This window comes from Triticum dicoccoides, chromosome 3A (assembly GCF_002162155.2).
Source record: "Triticum dicoccoides isolate Atlit2015 ecotype Zavitan chromosome 3A, WEW_v2.0, whole genome shotgun sequence".
Lineage (NCBI taxonomy): Eukaryota > Viridiplantae > Streptophyta > Magnoliopsida > Poales > Poaceae > Triticum > Triticum dicoccoides.
In genome coordinates, this window is record NC_041384.1 from 683,651,653 (window position 1) to 683,661,148 (window position 9,496).

The window sequence follows — 9,496 nt, forward strand, 5'->3', positions numbered from 1 at the left end:
ATCGGGTGGGTAGCTAGGGTTTCCGGGGAGGAGTTATACAGCCGGAGTGGGCCAGCTGGGCCACGTGGGTGGCCAGCTGGGCCTGTTGGCCCAGTTGGCCGGGGTGTCCTTTCCTTTCTCTTTTTATTTTGTTTTGTCTTTGTCTTTTCTTATTTTTATTTGCTATTTTTGCTTTCTTTTAGTTTTAATTTGTTTTAGTTTTATAAAGTATAAAAAATAGTTCACAATTTAGTACTAATAATTATGCTACTGCCCCATTAACTTTTGGACAACTAAATGAATAGTTTGTTATTTATAAAATACAAAAGGCATTTATTTAATTATTTTGCCTACTGTTTTAATTATTTTAGGACATTCAAACACTTTTAAAGATGTTGGTTTCTCCACCATTATTATATAGGGATTATTTGTCACGCCTGTACCATTTTAGTTTTTTATATTTGAAAAGTTTTACCGTTTGACTTTAATTCAAATTGAATTCTGAATCGGTTTTGAACTAACGGAAGATTAACAACAGTAACCGAGGTGACGTGGCATCATTAGGAGAGGTTCACTGTAGTTTAAATATCCGGGCGTCACAATTCTCCTCCACTACAAGAAACCTCGTCCCGAGATTTAAGAGGTAGAGTAAGGGGGAAGGGATTTGGTTATGAAATTCTAACAGATCTTTTCGGGCTTGGTTGGTCTTCTCAAAGTGGTCGATCCATAGCGGTGATGACTTCATTCCTATGCATCGATGCATCATGATGAGGTTGTCGTCCTTTCTTCAGGAATTCCATCGTACTCACGAAAATGACAAGGGGTAACTTCGAAAGGACGGGCCTCTGAAAGGTTGACTATCCGGTTGATAACATCGGGGATGGGGCGGAAAGTAACTCTCAAATGGAAACTTAAGACAATATCGATAGCAAGGTAAGTAGGTACCATAAGAAGTTTCGAGCGAGTAGGCAATCGTTCGATGCCTGAAACAAAGTATGAAAGGGGTCTGGAGCAACGAGAATAAGTATTGTGTCTGATACCAGAATAGATCACTAGGAAGGTGGCTCGTGATCTTTCATACGAAGCCAAGCGTGAGGAATGACTTTAGAAACAGGGGTGTACAGGAGAGTCAGGTTTCGATCCCGTGGAACTGTGGGTTATGGGCCACCATGTGGGTTAAAAGTAGATAAGGGGCGTTGACGTCTTACACGGTCAAGATAGCAAGGTATGTCAGAGGATAGCCTGTCAGTTATGTTGTCAACAATGTCGGTACCAAGGGCGAGGGACGATGAGAACCATTTTTCCTACTCGTTGAACGAGGCGGACCAATAGGCAAGGTTCTCGTCCATCAGTGGCTACTGGAATATCATCAACAACAGTAACGGGGTCTTGCTGACAGAATTGTACACCGAGGTGTTTACATAAGCAGGAGAATATTACTGCTTAGAACATATAGATCACAAGAAACCTTAAACCAACCAATGGAAAGGAAAATATGATTATCAGATTAAACAAAACAATGGAAAGGAAAATGTGTTTAAACACATATTTCAAGGGTATATCCTTCCCAAGGACAAGCAGAGCGTGATATCCATGAGAGGATATAATGTAGAAAACTCTTTAGGTAGGGGAGATAATTTTCATGACATTACCCCTACAACGGTGTTTGGATAAGTGAGCAAGAAACAATTAGCATTGGGATAAGTGTTCTTGTTGAAAATTGGAGTACCACAGACATGCTTCGAGATAGCATTGACATGGCCAACAGGTGAAGATCAGACTCTGGAGACACAAAGGATCCATCAGGAATAACTTGAAGAATAGGTCTTACAATTCCCTCATGGAAGAAGGGATAACCTTGCTGAAAAGGAATCTATAACAACAAGTCCTCCGGCCAGGTGTGATAGGCATGACCTCACCTTACCGATATATAAGGTCCAATGTAATAACTCTTGGAAATATGTTCCAACCATCATAGCTGACCGAGATTCGTATCTGATTGGTGCCAGGATGCCTCAGACTCAGGATGCCTGAGAAGAAAAGGTGCATCACAATTGACGAGACGACATTGTAAGATTCTCGGGAAATGTACTATGGAAGCGAGTTCCAAAACAAGAGTTCATCATTAAACCGAGAGAATGAGGGGTGGCTATGGTCTCAGCAACAATTCATTGGGATTTCCAAAAAGATGGATTTCTAAAATTATGTGAACAAGGCGATAACAATAGTCATATCAAATGATATAATGAGGTATGCTCGAGGAAAACATACACAATTTAACAATGATAGAAGGGTGCACCCGGAAATCTGGACTAGGTAGCACGATCAATGTTTGAATGATGACCCAATAAGCAATAGACTTAGAATGAAACTATCGACCATTAACTTCAAGCAATAGGGTTGCTATAAGTTTTGAAATTTACACCTCTCAGTCCATTTGATGGTATTCCGGTTAGAAACAATGCGGGGACCAAGAAGAAATGGTGATATGGCAAGAAGTATCACCTGTATCAAGAATTCTTAAGAGGTGATGAAATTCTCACGACATTCTTGACACAAAAGATGGTAATACTCCAAGGTAAAGGTGAACAAATGCTGGATAGCAAGGATCTCAAGGTATACACAAAACACGAACAAGTTTGTGTTGAACGGAAGGCGATAAAGTGGTCGATGATAGCACTAATCATCGAGGGAAAGGATGTTATTTCTCATAATGAATTCAATTGATATCCAGGAAGGAGTTAAGATGTTGATAATGATCATGACAAATTTTGTCGAGAGGCTCCATGAAGAAGCAATCGAACAACGACTGCATCAAGCAAAAGGACTGATGCAGTGAAACATTATTGGGTCTATGGATACGACACCAACTCGGAATCAAGCTTGCTTCCCAAAGCGAAATGATATGATGAGGAAGATCAACGTAAGCTTAGCTCATCGTCAAATAATTGTGCTCCGGGAGGAAGGACCATGTAGCACAGTTAAAATTTAACATGGTAATGATATAGCCGATCAGGCTAGGAGTGATGTGATGGAGTATTAAACTCCTCAACAACAAAGTACTGGGAGTACTAAATCTCAGTGTTGATTCAATTCACAAATCGATGTTCTCGGTTGACGACAACCCAGAACCCGTGGAGTGACTATGACGGGGAAAGGTACTACTTCATCAAAAATTCGTAAGATGAGGTGCAATGGGTTGATATCCTCGATATACCAGGGGTAATACTCGACGAAAGATCAAAGTAAAGATTGGTCTGGTGTATTGATCCACAGACGACAAGTGCTCAAACTTGCCCGAGAAATGTGATCTAAGAAGAAACATATGGTTGGAACCACGATTGCAAAGGATCAATTCACTGATACCAATGGATATTATATCAAGGAAATAGTTACAAGAAGCATCCATGATAGGATCTACATCGTGTCCATGGGCATGAACACAAGGTTCAAGGTCGACTCCCACTTCTTCAATGTATAACCTTCCATTCACCTCTCGCTTTTCGAAATTGACATTAGTTGTTGAAAGTTTTACCTGGTGCAATACCAGATAAGTATGACCCGTGAAATCTTTCAGGTTCACACGGATTAGGGAAGGCATAGGTTCAACCCATTAGGGCATCTTAGGAACATATATCACAATGTTTGGAGTAAATAATACAAGCTCGAAAGTAGAGCATGGTTCACAAAGCAGAGGATACAATTTACGAAAGGCATTATATAACCGAAGAAAAGCTCACAATGTTTAATGAATATGAAGGACGGTGTCGAATAAAATCCAACAAAGGATCTGGTGGTTCACAAGGGGTCTGATGCGAGCATCGGTACTCAACCAGAAGAAGGAAAAAGGTAAGAAGATTAGACCATAGAAACAACTGACCAATTTAAGCTCAAATGCAACGGAATTATGATTTTCAAATCAAGGGATCAGAAGCAACATTCTGATTAGGGTTGGATAAGTTGAATAGCCTTAGGGGTAAAATCGACAACTATTTGAATGGTCGAGAACCAGCTCATGTTCGGGAAGACATCCGAGCCGAAAAGATAATTTATAAGGATCAACTGATGATTGCGTGCATTCGCACACATGCTGAATCAATATGGTCAGAATGTTCATCTCAAGGATTTTAACGAATATTGCTTGACATATGGAATTAACCATTATGCCAGCAGGTCAAGAAGATCAAGAGCAATAGGCTACTAAGGATTTCGAAAGATCGAATGGCATTTTGAAGAATTTTGTGAAACACCTGAACAACTGGGGATGAACGAATCCTCGGTAAATGCGAGGAATTATTCATACATGTATTCATGAGGAAAAGGAGCCGCAAGACAACACAAAGAATCCTCAAAATATCCGAAGTATTTCAGGGTATCTTGTAATAACAATAACAATTGGAAATGAAGTTATGGACGACAAGTGTATGTAGCTTTCCATAGGGATTTATCGGTGGTATGGAAGTGCAACGGCGAAGGGCACAAGGGTCTCGGGGAAACATCGGAGAGTATCTTCAAAATATTCTGGTGCAGCCAGCAATCATCTGGACTGAAGGGGATCTCCGGGAGAAAGTATTTACGAGAACAGAAGAGTTTTAGTAAATTCATTTAACCCGAACAGAAGAGATGTCAGAGTCCCAGAGTATAGGTCGAGGAATAAAAGATCCTAATACCACCCAGATGGTGACGTGGGCCCGTAAGGCACACAACCATGTTAGTAAAAGTTTTTGTAATGTCTAGACTCAACTTCGACCAAGGAGTGTTGAAGGGGATTCCTACAGGTAGTCGGCTCTGATACCAACTTGTGACACCCCCGATTCAATCGTACACTAATCATACACGCAAACGTGTACGATCAAGATCAGGTACTCACGGGAAGATTTCACAACTCAACACTACAAATAAAATAAGTCATACAAGCATCATATTACAAGCCATGGGCCTCGAGGGCTCGAATACTAGAGCTCGATCATAGATGAGTCAGCGGAAGCAACAATATCTGAGTACAGACATAAGTTAAACAAGTTTGCCTTAAGAAGGCTAGCACAAACTGGGATACAGATCGAAAGAGGCGCAGGCCTCCTGCCTGGGATCCTCCTAAGCTACTCCTGGTCGGCGTCAGCGGGCTGCACGTAGTAGTAGGCACCTCCCGAGTAGTAGTAGTCATCGTCGACGGTGGCGTCTGGCTCCTGGGCTCCAATGTCTGGTCGCAGCAATCGGGTATAGAAAGGTGGAAAAGAGGGAGCAAAGCAACCATGAGTACTCATCCAAAGTACTCGCAAGCAAGGAGCTACACTACATATGTATGCATTGGTTGAAGGAAATATGCCCTAGAGGCAATAATAAAGTTATTATTTATTTCCTTATTTCATGATAAATGTTTATTATTCATGCTAGAATTGTATTAACCGGAAACATAATACATGTGTGAATACATAGACAAACAGAGTGTCACTAGTATGCCTCTACTTGACTAGCTCATTAATCAAAGATGGTTATGTTTCCTAACCATAGACAAAGAGTTGTTATTTGATTAACGGGATCACATCATTAGGTGAATGATCTGATTGACATGACCCATTCCATTAGCTTAGCACCCGATCGTTTAGTATGTTGCTATTGCTTTCTTCATGACTTATACATGTTCCTATGACTATGAGATTATGTAACTCCCGTGTGCCGGAGGAACACTTTGTGTGCTACCAAACGTCACAACGTAACTGGGTGATTATAAAGGTGCTCTACAGGTGTCTCCAAAGGTACATGTTGGGTTGACGTATTTCGAGATTAGGATTTGTCACTCCGATCGTCGAAGAGGTATCTCTGGGCCCTCTCGGTAATGCACATCACTTAAGCCTTGCAAGCAATGCAACTAATGAGTTAGTTGCGAGATGATGTATTACGGAACGAGTAAAGAGACTTACCGGTAACGAGATTGAACTAGGTATTGGATACCGATGATCGAATCTCGGGCAAGTAACATACCGATGACAAAGGGAACAACGTATGTTGTTATGCGGTCTGACCGATAAAGATCTTCGTAGAATATGTAGGAGCCAATATGGGCATCCAGGTCCCGCTATTGGTTATTGACCGGAGACATGTCTCGGTCATGTCTACATTGTTCTCGAACCCGTTGGGTCCGCACGCTTAAGGTTTCGATGACAGTTATATTATGAGTTTATACGTTTTGATGTACCGAAGGTTGTTCAGAGTCCCGGATGTGATCACGGATATGACGAGGAGTCTCAAAATGGTCGAGACATAAAGATTGATATATTGGAAGCCTATATTTGGATATCGGAAGTGTTCCGGGTGAAATCGGGATTTTACCGGAGTACCGGGAGGTTACCGGAACCCCCCGGGAGCTATATGGGCCTTAGTGGGCCTTAGTGGAAGAAGAGGAGAGGCGGCCAGAGCTGGGCCGCGCGCCCCTCCCCCCTAGTCCGAATAGGACAAGGAGAGAGGGGGCCGGCGCCCCCCTCCTTTCTCTCTCTCTCTTTTTCCACCTCGCAAATCCTATTCCAACTAGGATTGGGGGAGAAGTCCTACTCCCGAAGGGAGTAGGACTCCTCCTGGCGCGCCCTATGATGGCCGGCCGGCCTCCCCCCTTGAACCTTTATATACGGAGGCAGGGGCACCCCAGAGGAACACAAGTTGATCCACGTGATCATATTCTTAGCCGCATGCGGCGCCCCCTGCCACCATAGTCCTCGATAATATTGTAGCGGTGCATAGGCGAAGCCCTGCGACAGTAGTACATCAAGATCGTCACCACGCCGTCGTGCTGACGGAACTCTTCCCCGACACTTTGCTGGATCGGAGTCCGGGGATCGTCATCGAGCTGAACGTGTGCTAGAACTCGGTGGTGCCGTAGTTTCGGTGCTTGATCGGTCAGGCCGTGGAGACGTACGACTACATCAACCAAACGCTTTCGTTGTCGATCTACAAGGGTACGTAGATCGCACTCTCCCCTCTCATTGCTTTGCATCACCATGATCTTGCGTGTGCGTAGGAATTTTTTTGAAATTACTACGTTCCCCAACATTGTATCAAATGGAATAAGGGTATCATATGTGGACCGAAATGCAGAATGCCGAAATAAGAGGGGGATAGCTAGTCCTATCGAAGACTACGCTTCTGGTAACCTCCATCTTGCGGTAGGAGAAGAGAGTAGATGGTAAGTTCACCAAGTAGCATCGTGTAGCATAATCCTAACCGATGATCCTCCCCTCGTCGCCCTGTGAGAGAGCGATCACCGATTGTATCTGGCACTTGGAAGGGTGTGTTTTATTAAGTATCCGGTTCTAGTTGTCATAAGGTCAAGGTACAACTCCAAGTCGTCCTGTTACCGAAGATCACGGCTATTCGAATAGATTAACTTCCCTGCAGGGGTGCACCACATAACCCAACACGCTCGATCCCATTTGGCCGGACACACTTTCCTGGGTCATGTCCGGCCTCAAAAGATCAACACGTTGCAGCCCTACCTAGGCACAACAGAGAGGTCAGCACGCCGGTCTAAATCCTATGGCGCAGGGGTTTGGGCCAATCGTCCATTGCACACCTGCACGTTGCGAGGGCGGCCGGAGAGCAGACCTAGCAACCTCCATTACAAAGGAAGTTGCGTTACGCGGTCCAACCCGGCGCGCGCCGCTCAGTCGCTGATACCACGACGTCACGAAGGCTTCGGCTGATACCACGACGTCGAGTGCCCATAACTGTCCCCGCATAGATGGTTAGTGCGTATAGGCCAATGGCCAGACTCAGATCAAATACCAAGATCTCGTTAAACGTGTTATCTTAAAATAACCGCGAACGCCGACCAGGGCCAGGCCGACCTCTCTCCTAGGTGGTCTCAATCTGCCCTGTCGCTTCGCCACAAAGATCCACACAGAGGGCCATTGGGACAAAGGTCCTTTCAGCCCCCAATCCGTGAATCACTCGCGGGTGCTCCACGAGCCGACCCGACTTTAGTCACCACCTGTATCATGTATAAAGTATGTAGTATATACCTGTGATCACCACGGCCCGATAGTATAGCATGGCAGACGGACAAGAATGTAGGGCCACTGATGATAAACTAGCATCCTATACTAAGCATTAGGATTGCAGGTAAAGGTAACAACAGTAGTAGCAAGGACAGGCTATGCATTAGGATAGGATTAACGGAAAGCAGTAACATGCTACACTACTCTAATGCAAGCAGTATAGAGGAGATTAGGCGATATATGGTGATCAAGGGGGGGACTTGCCTGGTTGCTCTGGCAAGAGAGAGGGGTCGTCAACACCGTAGTCGTCCTGGGTAGCAGCGGTGTCGGTCTTGGTGTCTAGCGAGAGAAGAGGGGGAAGAAACAATAAATACAATGCAAACAAATGCATGACGATGCATGACATGACAAAGCGTGATGCTAGGTGTGCCCTAATGCGGTACGAGGTGGTACCGGTGAAGGGGGAAAACATCCGGGAAAGTATTCCCGGCGTTTCACGTTTTCGGACAGATGAACCGGAGGGGGAAAGTTGCGTGTTTGCTATGCTAGGGATCCGTGGCGGACAAACGGGTTGCGTATCCGGATTCGTCTTGTTGTTCTGAGCAACTTTCATGTACAAAGTTTTTCCATCCGAGCTACGGTTTATTTTATATTAATTTTAAAAGAATTAAATCAAGTTTATGATTTATTTAACTAATTAAATCAACATTATCCAGAATAGTGTTTGCTGATGTCAGCATGACGTCAGTAGTCAACAGGGGGTTGACTGGGTCAAACTGACATGTGGGTCCCGTCTGTCATAGACACATCACCCTAACTAATAGATTAGTTAGGTTAATTATATACTTTAGGTTAATCACATTTAATTAGTTTAACTAAACATGATTAATTAAGTTAATTATTTAGTTAATTAATTAATTTTAATATTACTTATTTATTTATTATATTTTTATTCCTTTTTTTTATCGTTCTGGGGCGCTGGGACCACTGTCATAGGCACAAGGGCAGGCCCAGCTGCCGGTGGCCCATATGCCAAAGTGGATCGGGTGCAACGGGCGCCAGGCATCGGCCGTTCGCCCAAACCGGACTGGCGAGGGGGTGCGGCGGACGATGGCCGCCGGGGCGCAGCGAGGCACCGACCAGGGGGAAGTGGTGGCGACCGGCGGAGAGGCGGATGCGCCTGGCGCCGCGTGCGGCGACGAGTGGGCAGCGGCAGCGCAGGGAACGCGGCGGTGCAGGCGAAGCCGAGCAGCAGGGGCGGTCGGCGATGAACGGGACAACGCGGCGCGGCGGCGCAGAGCGGGCCTGACACGGTGGCGCGTGTACGCGCGGCGAGGGGCACAACGGGCGACGCGATGAAAGCAGGGGAAAGGGGAGGGAAACGCGGGGATGGCTCACTATGCGGCTGTAGGGATTGGCAGCGGGCTCGGGGAGGAGCCGAGGACGGGGCAGTTCGGCGACGCGGCCTTGGGGAGGCGGGGGCGAGGTAGCTCCCGGCGGGGTCGTGGACGGGGCGGCGAGGTGGCAAG